General features: G+C 34.3%; 1 protein-coding gene across 6 annotated transcripts in view; it reads left to right on the top strand.

Annotated features, from left to right (window-relative positions):
• The window catches only part of LOC121370650 (synaptotagmin-14-like), a 119,135-nt gene that overhangs the window by 60,980 nt on the left and 33,924 nt on the right, over positions 1-24,231 (top strand). The gene's annotated exons all lie outside the window — the stretch shown is intronic.

Consider the following 24,231-nt stretch of genomic DNA (forward strand, 5'->3'; position numbering starts at 1 on the left):
TTTAAGCAAAAACAAGAGAACTCTTTTCACGACAGGGTACACAAGGGAGCTATATATAACAGTAACCTGAGGGATGGGGCCCAAAAGGAGAAAATTGAAGTACATACCCTAGTTTTTAAACACTACAACATATTTTTCACTATTAGAGCCCTTTATGATCACTGAAATCAAACGTTATTTATATTTTATTCATTGGATTATCCATTTCCGTTGAAATTAAGTGTTTCTGGTCATCCTGGTGTTTTTAGTACCAAAAATTGCATTTTTTATATTTTTAAAAACGCATGTGTGTCTGAGAAGTAGTGGTTTATTGATTCGAGTTCTAGTCTATTTTAAAGTATATTTCCTGTTTTAACGTCACAGTCTCTTCTTTCACTATATTGTAACTTTATCCAAATGAGTTACAGGTTTGTAAATTAACTAAACTTGGTGTAAATGGTTTATGGGTTAAAACTAGGGTCTGCGCCTTTAAGCCAGTTTTGAGAAATTGTCTTCTCTGCTTCCAGCAATGCTGTAACCAAATATTTAGTAGTTAATAGATAGTTTATCTAATTTGTTAATGTCATTAGTGATGAGTCCTTTGTTTGTCCCCATTTTAGAGGGTGATGTTTACTATATACTGTCTTCCAAAAACAACTTTACAAGGCTTCAAATATTTAGTAGTTAATAGATAGTTTATCTAATTAGTCCCCATTTTAGAGGGTGAAGTTTACTATATACTGTCTTCCAAAAACAACTTTACAAGGCTTCAAATATTTAGTAGTTAATAGATAGTTTATCTAATTTGTCCCCATTTTAGAGGGTGAAGTTTACTATATACTGTCTTCCAAAAACAACTTTACAAGGCTTCAAATATTTAGTAGTTAATAGATAGTTTATCTAGTTTGTCCCCATTTTAGAGGGTGAAGTTTACTATATACTGTCTTCCAAAAACAACTTTACAAGGCTTCAAATATTTAGTAGTTAATAGATAGTTTATCTAGTTTGTCCCCATTTTAGAGGGTGACGTTTACTATATACTGTCTTCCAAAAACAACTTTACAAGGCTTCAAATATTTAGTAGTTAATAGATAGTTTATCTAATTTGTCCCCATTTTAGAGGGTGAAGTTTACTATATACTGTCTTCCAAAAACAACTTTACAAGGCTTCAAATATTTAGTAGTTAATAGATAGTTTATCTAATTTGTCCCCATTTTAGAGGGTGAAGTTTACTATATACTGTCTTCCAAAAACAACTTTACAAGGCTTCAAATATTTAGTAGTTAATAGATAGTTTATCTAATTAGTCCCCATTTTAGAGGGTGAAGTTTACTATATACTGTCTTCCAAAAACAACTTTACAAGGCTTCAAATATTTAGTAGTTAATAGATAGTTTATCTAATTAGTCCCCATTTTAGAGGGTGAAGTTTACTATATACTGTCTTCCAAAAACAACTTTACAAGGCTTCAAATATTTAGTAGTTAATAGATAGTTTATCTAATTAGTCCCCATTTTAGAGGGTGAAGTTTACTATATACTGTCTTCCAAAAACAACTTTACAAGGCTTCAAATATTTAGTAGTTAATAGATAGTTTATCTAATTAGTCCCCATTTTAGAGGGTGAAGTTTACTATATACTGTCTTCCAAAAACAACTTTACAAGGCTTCAAATATTTAGTAGTTAATAGATAGTTTATCTAATTAGTCCCCATTTTAGAGGGTGAAGTTTACTATATACTGTCTTCCAAAAACAACTTTACAAGGCTTCAAATATTTAGTAGTTAATAGATAGTTTATCTAATTAGTCCCCATTTTAGAGGGTGAAGTTTACTATATACTGTCTTCCAAAAACAACTTTACAAGGCTTCAAATATTTAGTAGTTAATAGATAGTTTATCTAATTAGTCCCCATTTTAGAGGGTGAAGTTTACTATATACTGTCTTCCAAAAACAACTTTACAAGGCTTCAAATATTTAGTAGTTAATAGATAGTTTATCTAATTTGTCCCCATTTTAGAGGGTGAAGTTTACTATATACTGTCTTCCAAAAACAACTTTACAAGGCTTCAAATATTTAGTAGTTAATAGATAGTTTATCTAATTTGTCCCCATTTTAGAGGGTGAAGTTTACTATATACTGTCTTCCAAAAACAACTTTACAAGGCTTCAAATAGTTAGTAGTTAATAGATAGTTTATCTAATTTGTCCCCATTTTAGAGGGTGAAGTTTACTATATACTGTCTTCCAAAAACAACTTTACAAGGCTTCAAATAGTTAGTAGTTAATAGATAGTTTATCTAATTTGTCCCCATTTTAGAGGGTGAAGTTTACTATATACTGTCTTCCAAAAACAACTTTACAAGGCTTCAAATATTTAGTAGTTAATAGATAGTTTATCTAATTTGTCCCCATTTTAGAGGGTGAAGTTTACTATATACTGTCTTCCAAAAACAACTTTACAAGGCTTCAAATATTTAGTAGTTAATAGATAGTTTATCTAATTTGTCCCCATTTTAGAGGGTGAAGTTTACTATATACTGTCTTCCAAAAACAACTTTACAAGGCTTCAAATATTTAGTAGTTAATAGATAGTTTATCTAATTAGTCCCCATTTTAGAGGGTGAAGTTTACTATATACTGTCTTCCAAAAACAACTTTACAAGGCTTCAAATATTTAGTAGTTAATAGATAGTTTATCTAATTAGTCCCCATTTTAGAGGGTGAAGTTTACTATATACTGTCTTCCAAAAACAACTTTACAAGGCTTCAAATATTTAGTAGTTAATAGATAGTTTATCTAATTTGTCCCCATTTTAGAGGGTGAAGTTTACTATATACTGTCTTCCAAAAACAACTTTACAAGGCTTCAAATATTTAGTAGTTAATAGATAGTTTATCTAATTTGTCCCCATTTTAGAGAGTGAAGTTTACTATATACTGTCTTCCAAAAACAACTGTACAAGGCTTCAAATTGTAGTCAGGCCTCTAAGAATTGAATATTTGCGGAAACCATTTATGGGTTATGCAAAAATAAATTCAGGTAACACGTTTTTTCTTTTTGTGTAACCCGTTATGTCCATGTAAATAATATGCTAAATTTAATGCACAAACGGAACATAGGTCACGCTAAATTAGATTTGCGTGAATGATGTGTGAACGAAACAAAAGGCCTGGTATTATAGAAAACCAACAAACTATATGGGATATGAAAGTATTATGAAGTTCAACATTTGAATGTCACAATGCACTTCGTGATACATGCAAAATGGTTATGAGATGGTTTCAGAGTTTGTTTGATTTCAAAAGCATTCTTGAGGAAGTGGTCAGTGAACTGTAGTGGCATTCCATCATATTTTACTGACCCTAGCTAAAGCACAGTAATTGATGTAATTTTGAATTTAATAGCATTTGTGTTGCCATGCACCAAGATCTTCATGCATCCATCAAAAGACCGAATCCCTGATGATTGATTGTCTTGATAGGCACTGACCTTTCTTCCGGGCTGTTTGGATTATCAAACTGTAAGCTGTGTATCAAGATATAGTGTTTGGTATTGATCAGGAAAATTAATAAATATAACTGCATATAGGCAGCCTGAGATACAAGGCATTAATTAGCATCATTTGTAGGTGTTGTTATCTTGCCAATCTTTGATGTGTTTGTGAAGGAAACACTATAATTAAATCTCAAGCATGAAAGTTATTTTACCAATGAAGACAAATATGCTCCCCAAAATATGATGACTGATTCCATTTAAATACACTCTTTTCTTATTGTTGTGCAATTTTTTGTATAAACAGTGGGGTATTGAAATCTGGAATTATTATTAAATCTGGACTGCACATTTCTTAGAGCTGTTGACAGCTACACACATATTATAAATACTAGGTAAACTATGTGTCCACTACATTTATAGCCCTAGCTGTTATATGTTTTATTTACACTCAAATTGGTTTGGTGAAATTGGTTTTAAATTGCAATTCAGTGTGAATACTGATAATCTATTTATCTCAATTGATTCAAGCCGTTTGAACTCAAATCAGTTTATAGTCATTATTCTAGTCAAAATTTCAAGTATGCAAATGAAGAGCTAGCTGTTTATAAATAAAAACAGTGGGGTAATGTCCTATATTCAAGTTCTGTAATGTATATGTTTATTTTGTGTTGTGATATAACAGAATTTGTGAATTCTGACACCAAGCAGACCAGCTTTATGATATAAAATGTGTCCAGTTTTCATGGATTCTAGCTGGGATACCAGAAAATTGCAAGTGATTATTGATGGTTTGGTCCAATTGAATACATAAGAGAGTTCAGCATGAGTGGAAGTTGCAATTATATAAGAAACAATTGCACAGTAAGTGGTGTCTTATATCCTTCTGACCTTCTCATCTTTGCCTGTATTCTGTGTAACACTGCTAGAGATTGTCAACATGGCAATCAAAAACATCTTTATGTCTTATTTAAAAGTCTCAGTATATGACCCAAACAATGAAAGATACATGTATCTTCAAAAGTTCAAATTAAGTGGCTAATTGTTTTGCTTACCATTATGTATTTTACATGTATGTGTGAGTAAATAAACTGTTTGTTGTACACACTATGAATTGGTTTCTAAAATCTGGTAGCCTTTGGCAGATTAAATAACAAAAGAAAATAGACCTTATCCTTTATAAGAAAACATTTATGAAGCAGCATATTAAGGTGTCTTATCTTATTCAGATAATGGCTTTTTTTTTCTTACTTTTAATTGTTTTTTTTATTTATCTGTGTTAAGTAACTACAAAAATATTATATACTATACATAATCTTTGCATAATTGACTTGAGCATATTAGAACAGTAATGTGCTACCATTCAGTGTAAACATTAGTAATTTTTGGTAAAAATAGAAAGTATATAAGCAGACAAATATACATCAAGTAATATGATCTATTAAAAGAGCATCCAGTTCTTCTGCTCTTAAACATTTTGTTCAACACATCATTTGCAAATCATGTTTTTTGCATTTGTACCAGGACAACTGTCATTCGAACCAACCCAGTGAGCTCGTTTAGGTGGGAATTTTCTCTAAATAAAAACATTACACATATTGAATTGAAAAATGGCCGTTTATTTTAAACGACATCATACTGATACAAAACGTTGAATAATTAATTAACTAATTAACCAAAATTCCCATCAAAGATGGGCATTAAACTATTGCCATACATAAATCATGTCACAGACCTGCATATTCGATCTGATAGAATATCTATACATGTATGCATATATATGTAATACAATAAAACTACATAGCGTGATTTGTTCTTATGATTTAGGTAAAAGGGGAGGTGGGTGGGTCTTTCTCCACTAGTATTTCTTTTATCTTCGATGTTTGGTGTGATGGCACGCTGCGTACAGCTGTAACTGTAATTTCATTGGTCAAGCTGACCAGTGCTTTCTTAGAAATTTAGGAATGGTACTAACCGATGGATATTTAAAGTTTGAAATTATAAAACCGAATGGTGATCAATTTAATCCATTTGCCTGCAACAAATACACTTTTAATAAAAGTGTTTATTTATTTGACAAAGACAAATTTAAATGGGCAACATGTTTTTCAACACAATTTACTAAATAGATAACTATATTTATGTCCTACATGTACTTAAACATTGCAAACACACAGCTATAAATAAATTATATGTAAGCATCTCATTTGTCCTTGGGAATTCGATTTCAGACTGCCAGATGTTAAATTAATCATGCCGGCCCTATACAACGTATTTTCTTAAATGTTAGTGGGTCAAGTGAAGAAATCCTGTTAGCTGTGGTCATAATATCTCTTGTGGTTGATTGCTGCTTTACAACGACCATACAGTAAGTTTAAAGTGGAGTATAGGTAGCACTAAACCAAATAATATCTGGCTAGATCAAAGTACAAAGAATACGATGCCCAACTTTTGATAGTGTAGTTAATACTACCAGTGTTGTCATTGCTGATAAATGTGGCAGTGTTTCTTGTCAAACAAATTAGTTTTATCAGGGCAATAATTGTATGCAGTTTTATATTGTATAGTTTAACCTAAAGCAGACAGTGAAGCAAAATATTTATGAAAAGCCATAAATTCAAGCATTTTGTATAGAGGAAAGTCATTTTAAAACCTTTTAAAGTTTTAAAAATCAGCAAACTGAAATAAAAACAAATTGAAATTTTAATTAAATCTAATATATTAATAAATACTTAAAATGTTAAATCCTGTAAAACTTAATTGATTGTCCTCAAGATACATTTGAGACATGTTAAAGAAAGCTCAGTGACATGTAACAGAGATTTGTCCAAAGAAATGTACATATATACCTGGTAGTGTTAAATGCTCGTGAGCATAACATTGGAGGGAATTTAGCAATGCTATATACATGTACAAGACACTAATATTTCATGATACTGAATTTAAAAAGATGTACAACAAACTGTTCCAAAAAAACTTTTGTGCAATTTTTTTTTTTTCAGTGATTAATTGAAAACACAACAAAGATTACATGTTACAGATTAAAGATGAAATGTCAAAGTTGAAACTACAATAATTCATTATTTTTGCATTTATTTGTAATAAATAACTACAAATTAATCGATACCATGCATAATCTTTCCATAATTAACTCTAGAATAATAAGTTTAAAAAGCCTTGCACTGGACGAGGGGGCGGGACGTAGCCCAGTGGTACAGCGCTCTCTCGATGCGCGGTCGGTGTAAGATCGATTCACGTCGGTGGCCCCATTGCGCTATTTCTGGTTCCAGCCAGTGCACCACGACTGGTTTATCAAAGGCCATGGTATGTACTACCCTGTCTGTGGGATTGTGCATATAAAAGATCCCTTGCTGCTAATCGAAAAGAGTAGCCCATGAAGTGGCAACAGTGGGTTTCCTCTCTCAATATCTGTACAGTCTTTAACCATGTCTGACGCCATATAACCGTAAATAAAATGTGTTGAGTGCGTCGTTAAATAAAACATTTCTTTCTTTTCTTTGCACTGGATAACACGAGGGGTTTCCCAAATAATTTGTGACTAAATATAGCATAGTCACTATTTTTGTTTCTTTTGTCAGTTGACCACAAAGAATTCTGGGTAAACTTAGTATGTTGAATGTGTATGCATAAAACAGTGACATCACTATAATTAATGTATGTGACATATGTATGATGATGTAATATGGTTAAAACAGGATCATCTTGTAATTATTGGATTTCCAATTGGCCACAAAATAACAACATATGCATGGCCATGAGAGGATGACTTGTGCCATGTTTGGTTGAAATCTGCCTGGTGGAATTTGAGAAGACGTTGAAAATGTCTGAGTCATTCAGAGGCCAGGAGTGGCCATGTTGGATTTTGAATCGGCCAAAAAAATAACAATACTTGGTCAGGTCCATGAGAGAATTGTTAGAACCAAATTTGGTTGAAACCTAGATGGTTGAACTTGAAAAGAAATAGAAAATGTTGGCCATCTTGGATATTGAATTGGCCTGAAAAATAACAATACTTGGTGAGGGTTGTGAGAGGATAATTCGAAATACATTTGGTTGAAATCTGCTTGTACATGGACCTTGAGAAGTCAAAAACGACTCAGTCATTGAAACAGCCCCCAAAATGACAATTCTTGGTAAGTGCCATGAGAGGATCATATGGACCGAGTTTGATTGAAACCTGCCCGGTGGACCTTGAGAAGTAAAAAAAGGTCTCTATTAATCAGATTCTCAGTCTGGAGCTCGTTGCGGTAAGACGTGTTTGTGCACACTGCACATGCTTTTGTGGCTCGACTTGGGGATCCTTCATTTTTGTTCTTTTTGTCAGCGAAGTGAAGTTTTCTACTGAGATGTATGGGGCCATTAGAACTGATTGAACGCTGGAATGCTTCTTGTTTCGACAGTCTGCACCACCAGGTTGGATTCTTTTTTAGCAAGATTCCTTGCCTCCACGTCATTTCTCCGTCTGACTATGTTGACTTATTTTTTTCGTGACTCGTATGACGGCCATTCTGCAGAATGCTATGGTTGTTCGCGTTTAGTCTTTACATGTCCGAGCTTGTCCTAGCAGCACTGGAAAATTGACCACCCTACTCTAAGAAGAAATAGGAAGCGGGGTTGGCCCCTACTACTCTTTTTCTAGACTTTACTTTGTTTTATTGTGATACCATCTCGTATCCTCCGGAGTCGGGGCCCGTCCGCACCACTATACCAACCCATGAGGACTGGACTCTACCCTAGTCTGATTCTCTCTCTCGTTCAGACGGATCCGGTTCTCAAGATCTGTGTTTCAGCACAGCACTACACCTTCAACGTTTATTGACTGTCAATCTAGGGGTTTTCTTGACGGGATGCAACCCACCTCGTCCCTACAAGCTGTGCACCCTAACGGCCTTAACGAGGCCACTCATGTGGACATATAGATCGGACTTTAAACTTTTAGACCTTCGTTCAAAAGTTTATGTCGAAATTACTTCTTTCTCTTGTTTATTTTTGGACTGTCCTTCTGAAATGCTCCAAATTATATAAATATTCGACCGAGCAGTCAATTTAATTTAATTTTTGGCTTGTAACTTTTCTGCCCATTTTCAACTCTACCCCCCCCCCCCCCTCCATCCCCAGTCAGGCCACCAATCTTATCTAATTTCTTTTTGACCACCCAATCTAATCTAGCGACCAAATTTAATGAGTAGAATTTTCTTTATTAATTATATTAATTAGAGATGCGCATCAAAATTTTAAAGGCCCACTATTTAATTTTTGGATGTAAATTTCAAAATTGTCCGCTTAATTTTTTTCTGTCCCGGGACAAGCCTCTGGCTATCCAGAGACATGCTCAAAACCCTAGTGGTATATGAGCATGTAAACATTATTCGCACTTGCACTCTATCAATCAGATACCAGGGAGGCCATCTTGGATTTTGAATCGGCCCAAAATATAACAAAACTTGGTCAGGGCCATGAGAGGATCATTAGGAATACTTACGGTTGAAATATGCATGGTGGAACTTGAGAAGAAGTAAAAAATGTCTTGGTTATTTAGATACTAGGTTGGCCATCTTGGAATTTGTATCAGCCTGAAAAATAACAACACTTGGTCAGGGCTATGAGAGGATCATTTGGACCAAGTTTGGTTGAATCCTGCTTAGTGGAACAAGAAGAAAGAAAGAAAGAAAAAAAAGAAAAAGAAAAAACAACAACAAATGACTTTACACCACTCTATTGGTCCCCAGACAGTGGAGGAATGTATAAGTAACCTAAAAAAAGAAGAAGAATATAGGATCTTCAGGAGTTATCTTATCAGTTTAGTCAAGACTACCCCCATAAACGTGGAACATGTCTATCATACAGGAAAACTAATTTTGTATGTATCTGACTACATGTAGCACTTATATTTTGTTTTAACAGTTCATGTTTTTCATTCTAAAACTGATCATTGTTGGATTTTTTAGAACTAGACAAGATGCAAGATGGCCGCCGCTGATGATGGCACAAGCTTGCAGGAAGCTCATCACAAGTTTGTGGGAAGCTCGTCACAAGCTTGCGGAAGCTCGTGACTACAGTTGGCCACAACAGATATCTTTTGTGCACATTCTCATAGATCAGGGCGGGGTTTAGCTCAGTTGGTCGAGCGCTAGTCTGAGGTGCTAGCATCAGAGGATTAAATCACCTCGGAGGATCCATTCAACTGATTGTGTTTTTCTCATTCCAACCACTGCACCACAACTAGTCAAAGGCCATGGTATGTGCCTTCCTGTCTATGCATATAAAAGATCTCTTGCTGCTAATGCAAAAATTCTACCTGTTACTGGCTACGGTCGGACTGCTGGTGCTCCCTTGCACCTGCCAGTGCAGGTGGTCCCCCCCTCCTACCCACCCCACACCTTTCCTGTCCTGGACGGAGGAGCAGGGCGAGGCTGGCACTACAACAGCTTGCTCTGAATGTGCATGTTAAACAATTCCATCCATCCATCCAGTGCAAAAATGTAGTGGGTTTCCTCTGACTACGAGTCATCATTACTAAATATTCGATATCCAAAGCCAATGTGCTCTAGTGGTGTTGTTAAATGAAACAAACATTTTTCTTATAGACCAGACAGCACCCAAAATTAAATTTTTTGTAGCTGTTGTTAAGCACTGCATCAATGAAATAAGGAAATAATACCATGGTTCCATCAGAGGGGATGGATCCTACACCTATTGTACCTCAGGTTAATACACTACCACAGAGCCTGTATGCTGTGTGTGGCACACATTAAACTGTTGAACATTTTCGGTATGAACTTTATATACAGTAAAAAATATTTTATAATTATTTTTTTACATGTGATACTTATACAATGTAGTACTGAGCATTGTTGTGGTTAATATGCATGCATATTCAATTTTGATTTGGCAGATTTATTTATTAAAAACCCCCAACCCTGTATGAAAATTGGTATCTCTCAGAGGGATGAGGGAGAGTGAATGCTGAACAATAAGAATTGAAGTTTGTTAGCACTGACATGCCTTTATCCACCAGTTTCAGACACAAGTTCAACTTCTGCCATGTATGAACATTAGCCAGAAACTTGAAAGATCTTTGATGTAATTTAATGAACTCGCAGATCACAACAGATCATTTCTGGTCGAGAAGACACTCAATATTCATTAACCTGACCTTGGAGTAAACACACTGCATTCACAACTGACAGTTGTAGTCTAATTTCATATGTTTATGCCAGAGAATGGCTAGTGCTAACATTGGACACATTCTTTAGTGATCAAAGTTTGTTTTTGTATGCTCATGCAAATAGATACATGTATGTCAGGCATTGAATTTGCAATTTTTTAAAGATATCCTCAGAATTGTAAAATGATATAATATATTGAGATTTGCTGAATCACAAAATCACACAAATTTGCAGTCTTGTTTTTTTTTGTTTTTTTTTCTTTTGTATCTTACTCTTGGTGGTGTTATTAGTTAAATTGTATCAATACATTGGTAACATTTTTTGCATTAATATCTTGCTTACATTAATTTCATGATTTCCAGCATTTTAAGGTTGGTAACTTGGACTAGTTAAATTTCGTTCATTCATTTGAGTTAAACGTAAAATGGACTACCTGTTTGTATGGTTGGAATTAATGAAACAAAAAGCATCCTACTATAGTTGCTCTTTGAAAAAGAGTAATAACAATTTGCTTCTCCAGTAATCTCTGCACTTACAGGAATATGACTTGGATGCTTGCAACAGCCATACAATTTGATCAGTGTACTGAGTTAAAAGTTTGTTTTATTTAACTATACCAACAGAGCACATTTATTTATCAACAATTGGCTATTGGATGTCAAACATTTGGTAACTTTAACATTTTGTCTTAAGAGAGGAAATCTGCTGCATTTTTCCATTAGTAGCAAGTGATCTTTTATATGCACCATGATATCCACAGACAGGATAGCACATACCATGGCCGTTGATGTACCAGATGTGGTACTGGAACAAAAAATAGACCAATGGATCCACCGGCAGGGATTGATTCTTGACTGACCAGTCATCAAGCAAATACTTTACCACTCATGTTTTAAGTTACAAGAACATGTAATTTCATTTTTATTATTTTTACTTGCAGATTGGTCTCACTCTTTTTTTATGCCCTTTCTGTATGTGTTACATGTTGGTGAAGGACGGGCAACAGAAATTTGTCACATTCTCATGATAGTTTGCAATTTGTGTTTTTATGTGTAGCTCCAACAGTGATATTGATTTGACGCTGAGGTGCCAAGACAAACAACTACTTGCTTTTAAGTTTCCTTCTCATTCAGAAGATTCAAACTGAAGAAACTATCTAAGATGATCATCTAACATTTGCCTTTCACTATAATTCCTTAGTAAGAGAAGTAATCAAGTTGGGTAAATCGTTTTGAGCCGATTGCAATAAAACCCATTAGTTGGGTCCTAATAGGTGGAAGGGGATAACAGGAATCAATGCTAAAACTACTGCTCAGGGCAAGCCTATGTTGAATCTGTGGTTTTACCATTGTTTATTTATGGTTGCGATGTGACCTATGAACATGATAATAAAATCACACATTCTAGAGGTTTTTAGGTATTTTTTCACCTTTATGAAGTAAAATGGTGAGATATAGGTATTACTTTTCTACAGCAGCATCCATTGTAACAGCATCCATTGTAACAGCGTCTACTTTACATTTAGCCAAACTTTAAAGTTTCATGTTTAGCTCCATTTCTCATAGCTGTATGGCATATGATGTCATAACAACATTTCTTGCAAATATGTGGATGATGATTACCCATTATTGATTTTTGCTTTGCTACAATCATGGAAAACAATCCTGTGTTCTGCAACTCTGAAAGCCAACCAAAATATCCAGATGGTCGTTATCTATCTTGCAACAGGTTTATAAATTACATATAACTGGCCAATGACATAATATCTGTTCATTTGGTTGTGTAAAATCTAGAGCATTATTTTTAAAACTTATATACCTGTACATGTAGGTGTGCTAGATATTAACAATTGTTATTGATTAGCTGTTCAATATCAATAAGAAGATGGAATACATGTATCTATTTTTGCCATGTTTAAACATTTACATAGTACTAAAATATTCTTGGGCAAATCAAGGTCAAATTTTTATGCCTTTAATTTCTATGGCCATTTGGGCCACTGAACACGAATCCAGTGGAATTTTTGGTCTATGGCCAAATTTTATATCCAGAACTGTAATTTATTTAAAATGGCGGCCAAATCTTGTCATTTACAGAGGCACTTAAAGCATTTATGCACTGAAAATACGGTATTTTACTGGATTTTTTTTTCTGGCAGTTTGAGCGCACACTTAGTAATTGGTTCATGTCCTCATCACATTTAATATCAAAACATACTTTTGAAAAAGGATGACACAATCCTGTGAACCATTTTACTGTTTTAACAAACAGTGTAGAGAGAACAACCAAACAGATATCTGCTGACCCTGAGGACTATCCGCAGGTTTACAAATATCAACTCCAAAATAAATAAAAAAATGGTGGCTATCTAATCAGCAGAATGCTTTCTGTATGCAGTCTACCAGTAAAAAAGGCTTCTAGCAACTAGAAATGGCAGTGCAAGTGAAATTGTAGGGAAGGAAGTTTGTATTTAATTGGATAATAAAAGATGTTTACAATAGGACAGAAAGAGCAGTGGTTAAAGAAATACTGGTTGACTATGAAACATTTCACAAAAATGAAGAAGTATGAGAATATAGTTCAAAGCAAAAGTTAAAAGTGGGTTTTAAAATGTGATTGACTGATTAATAATACGTACAGTATCGGAACCAAAAACAGTTAACAGAAATAAGTTAGAATCTGATAATAGAGTACATGTAGGTATGATTTAACATGAAGTTTAAAAATGAGATTTCAAAAACTACCTTTAATAATATAATGCATTATGTACTTTGCATAGGAAGGAAATAGAAAGACAAAGAAAAGAGGTAAATTATTTCTACCAAGGATTTACATGATTTACAAAACCTTATCAGTTGAGTTCACATATGAATCTGGAGCATGCCTACAGTTTGAATGACCATGCATCTTCCAAGCTGACTTTGGCACCAGCCACACCTCCAACATTGACATCATGTATATTCAAACAGTACATTAGACTCCTTCATAAATTCACTGATTGGGTTTTTACTTAATCTTGAAAATGTACCTCTGTGGCAGAATTAATTTTGCTCATTGCTTTGTCCTTTTCTTGCTGCTGCTATATTCCTTAATATAATTCTGTGTTAACATATTTTCTTCAAATGTCAAAGGAACGTAATGTTCAAGAATGGAAGGTGTATTGTTGTGTTATATTATATTATTATATTCAAGTAGTCATCATCGTTATTTTCAGTCATCGTTACTTCATCCACTGTCTTTGTTGATATGTTGAATGAGATAGTGATCAGTCATTAAATTTGCTTTTTGTAACATTTCTTGGACGAAGATCTTGGACTTTCCCCATACTTTTCTGCGATATTCTGAAATGTTCCAGTCAACCAGAATTTGTTGTTAGTTTACTGCTCTTTCTGTTTTAGGGATAAACCTGTATCTTTATTTCCAATCAATGCAATCATTTTACCTACAATTTCATTTGCACTGTCTTTTTAGTCACTTGAAGCCTTTTTTCTGGTATATAATATTTAGAAAGCATGCTACTTATAAGGTAGGCATCTGTGAAACAGTTTTCGTTTTGGTTGATATTCGTGAGCCTGTTGATAGGAATCGATGAACAAGTTTCCCATTCTGTCCACACCGTGGCATGTGGTGCAGACATAACAGGATGGTTCTGAAAATGTATGCCATCTCTTTTCAACAATAAAGATATAGACCTATGTTTTGGTATTAAATATGATGAACACATGACCCACTTACAAATTGTTCATTCAATTCAATTCAATTCAATCAGTTCAGTTTATTCATAAATACATGAACAGTATAAGTGAGTTGTGCTGCATATTGTGGTCTATTAATACATGAACAAGCTAAATAATATGACAATGATAGAAATCTAAACAGTGATAAACAGTGAAGCAAATTATATATAGAACATACATGTGTATAATAATATTTCAGTGCTCCCCAAACCGTTTCAGATCAGCATATATATCATGTTAATTAGCAGGTTTGGATGGGTTGATGTTAAGTAGTTTATCCCGCTCGCATATATATCATGTTAATTAGCAGGTTTGGATGGGTTGATGTTAAGTAGTTTATCCCGCTCATTAAACATTTCCATGCAAAATTGACCGACTATAGGAGACAGGTCTGCATGACAGTCAAGAATGAAAAATAGTTTTTCTAATGAGTTAACAGTTTTATATAATGAACATTGTTGATCAAGTTTTTTATATAGCAAGTCTGTATGTTTTTTGTAAGCAGGACATTTAGTTATAAAATGTCATTCATCTTCTACACCATAATTACATATTTTGCACAATCTGTCTTCCCTTTTAATTTTCCTGTGTCTGCCTCGCTCAATTTCTAATCTGTGTGCAAATATGCAAAGTTTTGTTATAGCTCTTCTAAAATTGTAATTTTTTATTTTTCTTTAGCACAGAGCTAAATTCTATGGTTTTATAAGATGTTTGTAATACAATAATTTTTCTGATTCCACGAGTTTGTTTTGATAATATGTTAGATATTTTTTATGAAATATATATTTTACATTCAAAAGCTATCAAATACACGAAATGCGATTAAATTTGGCTGCAATTTTGAATAAATTAAAGGTCCGGATGTAAAAAGTTGTTGTAGACAAAGGTCACAAAACATTCCACCAGATTCGTGTTCAGTGACCAAAATGGCCATAGAAATGACGAGGCATATTTATCTAATGTAGAAAAAGTATTTATTTGCCCAAGCCTGTTAATATTACACTGTATAATTTTTGGAGACAGATATATCTCAGTGGTCATGTATTTTTGAGGGTATAGCTCAGAGGTAGTTTTAGGGTAGCTCAGTGGTAGCTGGAACATACAACAGGTATGTCTGAGGGTAGCTCAATGGTAGCTGGAACATACAACAGGTATGTCTGAGGGTAGCTCAGTGGTAGCTGGAACATACAACAGGTATGTCTGAGGGTAGCTCAATGATAGCTGGAACATACAACAGGTATGTCTGAGGGTAGCTCAATGGTAGTTTGAAGATACATGTAGTACTAAATCAGGATAGCTCAGTGGTAGTCTGGGGGTAACTCAGTGGTAGTCTGGAGCATGCAACATGTATGTTTAAGGGTAGCTCAGTGGTAGTCTGAGGGTAACTCAGTGGTAGTCTGGGGGTAACTCAGTGGTAGTCTGAGGGTTCCTCAGTGGTAGTCTGAGGGTAACTCAGTGGTAGTCTGAGGGTAACTCAGTGGTAGTCTGGAGCATGCAACATGTATGTTTACGGGTAGCTCAGTGAAGTCTGAGGGTAACTCAGTGGTAGTCTGAGGGTAACTCAGTGGTAGTCTGGAGCATGCAACATGTATGTTTACGGGTAGCTCAGTGGTAGTCTGAGGGTAACTCAGTGGTAGCTGAAGCATACAATATGTATGTTTGAGGGTAGCTCAGTGGTAGTCTGGGAATAGCTCAGTGATAGCTGGAGCATACAACTAGTATATCTGAGGGTAGTTCGGGGGTAACTGGAGTATACAATAGGTATATCTGAGGGTAGCTCAGTGGTAGCTGGAGCATGCAACATGTATGTCTGAGGGTCAGGTGGTTGTAGGAGTGATTTCTTTTTAATAATTTTGTTTTATTTCTTTTCTTTCTTTTTTTAAATCATAACAATTTTCCAGGACTGATGTATCAATAGCCATATTTGCTGTCCTATCTGTAGAAAATGGCATAAAAAATCCTCTGCTGTTCTTAAGAAAGAATAATCTGTATAAGCAGGTGTCTTCTCTATAGGAAATTGCTTTTAAAATATCACATGCTGCTTTATCAATGAAATGTTGAAATAATCATATGTTAGACACCAAGTAGCCATAGTTTAAGATGTGCTGAGGTGCTGTTGAACAAATATTCCTTTTCTTTTCCTTCTCTGAAACTGGAGACCATGTAACATACATGTATACCATATATTTTACATTTGATATGGTTGGTCGTTGAACATTGACATCTAATATTTGGTAGTTGAACAATGTGCTTAATGTTTGGTAAACAAATGTTCCAGACAAATTAAGCTCTACTGAAAGGACTACTAGTATCTGTAAAAGAATCCCATATTCAAAGAATCAGATTAATTTCCACTAACTGCCAGTAGGAACACTTGATAGAAGTATCAAATAATACACAATCCAGGGCTCGAACTTAAGAATTTATCACCCACGGCAATTAAAAAACCCAAATTGCTGTCGGTGAAAGGGCCGACCGATGGCAATTTTGAGTATGCTGATGCCATTTTTTTTAAACTGACTTTTGCAGTAAATAAACTTATCTGAAAGTTTATTTTTCTGTATGTACATGTAGTCAAATGTCTTCATTGTATGTCAATAAACTTCAATAAACAAGAATTTATTATAAATGGAATCAATGACTACTAGTATAAGCTAACATTTAATGGAACCTGGTGTTTCTGAGATGAAGTTGCTCACGTTTTTGGTGAATATGACATGAAAATTGTTCTATGGATGACATTAAATTGTACCTATATAGTGTTCTTGCTGGGTGAAAATTAAAGGAGGATGATCGCGAAGCCCCCACCCCACCATTAAAAACCAAAAAAAAAACTGAAAGCAAAACAAAAAGAAAAAAAGGAAAGTTTTGTTACCGTATATCGTTGTGTGTGGGTCAATTTTGAGAAATACCTGTCCCCTATTTTGCCCCTTGGTATCTGGTACTGAAAAGTTGGTACGATGTACAAGCTGCCTTATCTTTGTGTATTGTTAGTTAAAACATAGTTCATTTAAAACGGAGTGTCGGTCTGACATTCACGGGCATTCATTTTGCTAAACCAATCAAAGTTTTAATATTATTACTTTAATAAAGATTTTAAGATATCTGAAAAATAATAAAGATATTTTTTAAGCGATCCCCTACCATGGGATAGCATTTGTCTGGGTTTCGTTCTTGTAAATGCAGTGTATATATTATTTGGCACTCAAGATAAATGATTTTAATAATGAACACTACCACTTCCGTCTTTATAAGCGTTGATACCCCCCCGCCACCCAAAAAAAATAAAATAATAATAATAATAATAAACGTTTTTAATATTTTATAAGGAATTGCTGAATAAACAAATGACAGTAAGTAAAAATCATCAGTTACGACAATTTAAATCTGCAACTGAGGTTAAAATATCAGACATGAGTTAGTGGACATAAAAGACAGAATGACCGTTCTGATCACGTGACAAAGTTGGCGCCAAATAATTGGGGTTTTGTTTCAGCTGGAGATTGCCGAAACAATAAAAATAAAATGTTTTCATTCCTAAAATAAAATAGAACTCTTATTTGTATATCAAAAATACAAATGGATACTGGTATGGGACACACCAGGACCCAACCAGGACCCAAACATCTGTGTTAAATACTGGCAGATAATATTCATACACGTTTATACATTTTGCCGTCGGTCAGGAGCTTTACCGACGGCAGTAATTTTTATCCGACGGCACAAAAGTGCCATCGGTGTCGCTCCCAACCGATGGCAGTTTATATGTCACCGACAGCAATTGCCGTCTTTGCCGCCATTAAGTTCGAGCCCTGCAATCACTCCTTTCTGTTCCTTATTTATACTGAGTCAAATTAAAAACTTCATAATCTAAAATTGGAATAAAGTCAATAAGTGTTGAAAGCAGATATTTTTCAGGAATAAATATTGTACTGGCAATGTCGACACTCCATGTGAAGCCCATCACAGCCCATGTGACCCAATCCATAGCAAATGTACAGCACCATTGAGGCAAAAGTGGTTTTGCATGTGCCACTAGTCACATGACTACAATAGCACACGTTTTCATCTTTACTTACTCACAGTAGTCTGACACAACAAAAAACCCCATTAAAACAATATTTGTTATGACCTATTTTGATGCTACGCCTCACAAATGTGCAGTGTGAACGTGCCGTCGGCATGTTGCACGCGGGAACGTCAGTAGCTGATGTTGCAAGGGCATTGGGTTGCAGTCGATGGACAATTTATGATCTGTGGACACAAGTACAACAAGCGGACACCACAGCTGATCGCCCCCAACCAGGTAGACCACGTATGACGTCACAGACAAATGACCATCATATGCTGTTATGTCACCTCCGCAACCGTTTCATGACAGCTACAGCAAACAGTAATGAACTTTTCAGATGTCAGGTGTCTGCACAAACAATCCGAAATCAGCTGCGAACCGCTCACCTCCAAGCATGGCACCCATATGTTGGAACCATTTTGACCCAATTTCATCGACATCAATGTCAACTATGGGCACAACGCTACATGTGATGGACTCAGAGGGAATGGAGTAGAGTTTAGCAATGAATTAAGATTCACACTGCGATTTGCCAATGACAGGCAGAGGGTTTGGAGACAATGTGGTGAATGTCATGCTCAGTGTTGTGTCAGTGAAGTTGATAGATTTGGAGGTAGTAGTGTAATGGTTTGGGGTGCTTTCTGTGTTTTCTTGTCATCCATGGCAACCTCAACGGTGCTGCATACCGCGACCAGGTGCTGGCCCAGAAACTTGTGCCCTTCATGGCAGCTCGTGGTCCAGGCCTGATCTTTCAGCATGACAAGGCCAGACCCCACACGACCATCATCACAAGGGATTACCTGAGGAAAGCAGGCATCAATGTCATGGATTGGACTTCAAGGTCACCCGACCTGAATTCCATCGAGCATGTCTGGGATGTGCTGGGAAGATGCCTGCGCACTCTCAGGAACCCTCCACAGACTTTACAGGAACTCATTAGTGGAACAATGGCGCCGTATCCCTAATGCAGTCTTTACACACATCAGGCAGTCAATAAGGAGGCATTGTCTTGCAGTTGTGGGTATATATGGAGGGCATACGTGCTACTGAATCTGTGATTAGTTAATTAGCCAAGATGAAACAGTTGTGAAGTTTTTAATTTGACTCAGTATATCTCACATATACATGTAATCTCACTTTCATAATTTCCAAATATTTACTGCTGTTTTTATTTATTTTATGTCCATGCCAGTCTATCAAAATACTTCCATAGGTCAACATAACTTTCTTCTGTAAACTAGAACTCAAAATATGATCTCTGCCATCACATTTATTTTAATGCAATAATTCATCATTTCTACACAAGCCATTATAGTGTCAGATGTTTTTTCTTTTTAAAACTTTTTATTATTATTATTATTATTATTATTATTATATTTTGAATAATAATGTAGATATTCATGAAGATTATAGTGGCTGTTCTGCCATATGAATAATAAATCACTTGAAACATTGCTGACATAAAAATAAATACTTTTACTTCGTGACATGAAGTATTGATTATTTTGAAAGTGGAACTTGTTTTCTATACTTGGTATATGTTACATATAAAAGATAATAAGTAGGTCATAAGTGTATGTGTGTGTGTGTGTGTGTGTGTGTGTGTGTGTGTGTGTGTGAGTGTGTGTGTGTGTGTGTTAAAAAAAACTATCAGGCGAATAAATATCAAAACCCACCTGCTCATCTGGCAACTCACAATTTTGAGTTCTGTGATGTTAAATGACTTCTGAATTCATACACCACATTTCGTACACCATGTGGTGTCATCTGGTAGCAGTATACAGTTGGCTCTCTTGTGTACTTGGTTATGCAAAGAGTGTACTTGTTGGTTTGGCACAGATCCATGTTTGAAGGCTAATTATTTGGAATTGGAAGCAAATTCTTAAGCTTAGTGATAGCAGACCTGTCAACCTTTAGTCAAGAGAAAGCAGGTGTGTTTTGAGAAAACAGATTTTTTAAATGCACATGATTTAACACAAAATCACAAGTTTAAAAAAATTATTACAATAAGTTATATGAACACTACTTAATGTCATGTATATTTGTCAACCTTAGATCTTGGCATAAAAAGAAATATAATTTTTTTTAATTAATTTAAAAAAATAGATCTATTGTTATTATTTTTTAAAGTTTAAATATGATGTTATACACATTTTTAAAAATAACTCTGTTATCCAAAAATGTTAAGACCATGAACAAGAAATTTAAACAGTACATTTACAGTATTACACTTACAGGTTACATATGTTACATCATCATTTGTAATTTGTATACCTAAGTACATAAGACAAATTTATATAAATCTTATAAATGAATATTCAGTTTTTACTATAATGAGGAACAGTGGTTTTGTAACTTATTTAAAATCATTATAACGATGCAATAGTCATTTAATTTCCACTAATCATAAGTAAAACCTCATTACTGACATAGTGTGAAATATACCTGAATTATACCCATTTTCGTGAGTAACTTTATGTCAAACACAACATTTATTAATTGTACAAATATAATCCCTTGAAGTGTACTCTTGTTCCCTACAATATTAATTTTAAGTTTTAAGAGATGAAAAAAAATAAAAAGTACTTTTTGTCAAATATATCATATCAAAAAATTACTGTTGGATATATTTTATTTATTGTGACAGGTTTGAGTGAAAGTCCAGGAGTTATTTTTAAAAATGAGAATTGGTTTTTCACCAGCAGTTCAAACAGTTTAGCAGTAATGAGGCTTGGTATTCATATACCGCTGACCATGTCTTTTAAGTTGCGTGGATGCTATCGCACTCGTACAGCGCACATAACTTCAATCTGGCGAGTGTGGAAAATAACGCACATTACACTTAACAAACAGTGCATGTAAAATAATATTGTATATTGATTACCACTATTTACCTTATGTAGCTGATAGAAAGACCAGAAAAAGAATATGTGACGAGAAATGAAGCATCCATGCAAGTTTTTAATATATGATTGGTACTTATTTTTGCTAAACAAATAAAAAAAACCTGGCTTAATAGACATCTTTGATGTACCAATCTGATCAAAACTCCTTTGCCTATTTAATTTATTATTAATTAGAAACAGTCCACTTTTGTAAGTTAATAGATCACAATGTCTGATAAGGCTAACTCATATATACTGTTCATATAGTTATGAGAAAAAAATAGAATTGAATTAAATAGTGGCTTCTGTAGCATACACAAATGAACTCATTATGGAATTAAGCGAAGTCGGTAAAATTGTCTCGATTAGTTCATAACTGTTAGCCTACAAAGCTTATGTGAGCTCCCAAAAATGGCAAGCGTATAAATTTAGACAAAGACAATTCAAAAGTAGACGGAACAATAAAAGGAAGGAGGAGAAAGGATAATAGGTATATAGGAATAGGCTTAGATCTTGTTTACAAAAAGTCTCCTTTTTTTTTTACGTCTATTATTTTTCATTTTTATCTTTAAAACAATCAAATAAAACTTCATTTAAATATTTGTATTTCAGCCAGAGGTTAATGAAAGTACATCTGTTATTTATATATGTACATATGTACAAACTATAGTAACAGTAATCATACCCAACTATTTAATTGTTGTTTGTTTCAATACGTTTGTTAGAAAGTCACAGACCATGTCACTGGAACATGATTTGATACGCACGTACTCTGTGGCATTTCGACCAATCAGAGCTATTGGGGTCAGATTATTTATACTCTTGGAACTCTAGCTGCACTCACATGTTGGTCTACTTGACAACTTGTCACACATTTATGATGGTGTCTAAAATTATGGCGTTTTTTTTTTTTAGATTATCTTTATTATGGTGTCCCTTGTTTGGAATAAATCCTTTGTAATGACAGATTTTGTCGGAGTTTGTATATTTTTTATCTACAACATTAGGACAATTCTAGATCAATAACACAACGCTGACTTGACGATAGATATCAGAATCGTTTGTAACTGATAGTGGCAGGGAAAATGACGTGTTACCACATTTTACTGGTTGCGTAATTGTTGAATTAAAAATTCCACGTGAATGTCAGTGCCCCAACCAACACTATCAATTGAACTAATTGTAGGCCTACATTTAACGAGTTATTTAAAAATAATAATAATAATAATAATAATAATAATAATAATAATAAATAATATGAGGAATCTAATTCAGTCGATAGTACACATATGATGCTTGGGTCGTGGTTCTACTCGAACCACCTCCTCAGAACCAAGTGGTTTTTCCCATCCCAACTATCCTAATCATGTTCGTTGTACATAATGAAATTCAAGATAATTGCACATGTTTAGCTGCACATTCATCAAAGCAAATAATACTGAAATGGTATCTATAATTGTGTGCATCTAATTATCTGAATAGTACATATTGTAATTAAAAAATCAAACTGTCTCCATTAGTGTATGTCTTAATTATATTTATAGAGCACTGCTCCTGGAAATTTTTAATAACTCCATTCTTGAAAGGGAAAATAAGTCTCGACTACACTAATGAACCAAACAACATAAAATTAAAAGAAAACATTATTGGTTTATTGGTTAATTTTTGCAACATACGTCTCTAATTTACATGTACCAATTACATTATAAATTAATAATGCTTGGTTTTCTCGCCTTGGCATTTAGATGAGTGCAATTTTCCACTCGCCTAAGCATTTTGAGGTGTGTGATTTTTCACTCGCTATGGTTTTTCAAAAGCTAAGGACTGATACCAGGTTTTCCTTGTGACAAAAGTGGGGTGCGATCATTTTGGGTAATTTTCAAACAAGCTGATTTTATGAAAAACTGAATAGCTAAACATTTAATGAAATGAGAGTTTTTGTAAGGTTTGATGAGCAAAGTTTCCTTAAATATATGTGTGTGATGTCTGCCAACTCCCACTTGGGTGTGGTTTGTATGGGTGTAAACATTGTCAAAAATGCACCCAAAATCATGCAGTTTGGACACATTATGATGAACGTAACACAAACATATAACTAAAAATATTTTAAATGGGCCCTCTTTATAATTATGACCCTATTTGTAATTTCTTTGAGACTAAAAATACCTATATTTTTCTTTATTTTGAAACCATAGGTGAGCATTTAGGGTGCCAGGGGCTGGCATGCATAAATCTCAGCTGAAGATTCACAAATAACTGTTGTCTTCTACCTCTGTAATGCAAAGTCATCACCATTTTAACTTTGCTAACATAGTGAAAAGGAGGTCAAGTTCAGAAATCCCCGCTTGTCTATCACTTGGCTTAATAGCATATTTTCGAACATTTATAGCCTTCTTTCAAACATTGGCTGGTACACCGATTTCGCATTTGGAAGAGCTCAAATGATGTTAAAACTCCAATAGCAACACTTTCAAATTTCATTTGTTTGTTTTGGAACAAACATTTGATTTTTTTCTCTCTCTCTCTCTATCTTTCTTTCCCTGATATGTGAATCATACAAAAAATTATAGAAACTATGAGCTGACAGTGGATTTTTCATAAGCAGGTTGAGGTGTTACGAGTGGGTTTTCCAATCTCGGCCATGTTTGTAAATTTTCGCATACTGTTTTTTGTAAGATGTTAGCACAGTGATCGGAGTATGCTTCTTTGGATCAAAATGAGATTTTTTTGTTTTTGTTTTGTTTTTTCTCAATAATTTTTGTTTGTTTTATTTAACATATGATTCCACTTAAATGTATTTTCAAAATTGTCTGCAAGTTTAATATAATTTTCAGACTTTGTAATAGCAATAATTTCTGAATTGGAGTTTATA

The sequence above is a fragment of the Gigantopelta aegis genome, chromosome 4 (assembly GCF_016097555.1).
Source record: "Gigantopelta aegis isolate Gae_Host chromosome 4, Gae_host_genome, whole genome shotgun sequence".
Taxonomy (NCBI): Eukaryota; Metazoa; Mollusca; class Gastropoda; order Neomphalida; family Peltospiridae; genus Gigantopelta; species Gigantopelta aegis.